Source organism: Mus caroli, chromosome X (genome assembly GCF_900094665.2).
Source record: "Mus caroli chromosome X, CAROLI_EIJ_v1.1, whole genome shotgun sequence".
Taxonomy (NCBI): Eukaryota; Metazoa; Chordata; class Mammalia; order Rodentia; family Muridae; genus Mus; species Mus caroli.
Genome location: NC_034589.1, coordinates 57,563,914 through 57,564,776, shown reverse-complemented (window position 1 = coordinate 57,564,776; position 863 = coordinate 57,563,914).

The following is an 863-nucleotide window of genomic DNA, read 5'->3' as shown; positions in this document are numbered from 1 at the left end:
TGCAGACACATTCTTCCTTAGTGGTAGACATTTGTGTCTATTTACCCATCTTCTGACTGACAGGTTGTCTGGTTTGACCCTGTGCCTGTTTAGGTCTTCTGTATAAACTCAATGAGTTCACATTTGTATGAACCGTGTTGTGTCTGAAAGATGCTGTTTACTTGGAGGCAAACATTACCTTGAGCTTTCAAAATCTTCCCCCCACCCCACACTTCTGCATAGATCTCTGGAGTTTGGAGGAAAGAATTTGATAAAGACATTTCATTTAGGACTGAGTGCTCTAAAGTTTCTCTCCACATTGTCCCATTGTGAGTCTCAATAATAGTATACCATTAAGAGTGATTTTATTGCTATTTGTCTTTAGGAGAACAATAGTAATTGGTTTTCCCTTAGGACTGATGACCCATCTAATCTCAGGTTCTTGTCCATTATAGCAGTATCAGGTATGGGTCCAATTTCATGGAGTCAGCATGAAATCCAAGTTTTAAAAAGTGATTGATTTCTTCCATAATATTTGTGCCACTCTTGCATCAGTATAACTTAGAGACTGGCAGGTCAGTGTTATAAGTTGAAGAGTTTGGAGCTCAGTGATAATCATGATGACTTTTCTCCTTCAGTAGCATTCAAAGATTTCTGTTACTACAAATAATACTCAATAGGGATAACCTTCTAGTTAGGTACTGGGTAGATTTCTTCAAAATAATAGTAATCAATAGCCTTGGAAGTAGCCTTTGACATTTGAAGGGGCCCATAGGATAGGATTTCTTTGGCCAATGACTCAGCAAAGTGAAATCCATTACTGTTACTGGAGGTTTGAGTCGGTGATATAAAATACTTGGGGCCCTGTATCTTCCATTAGTACA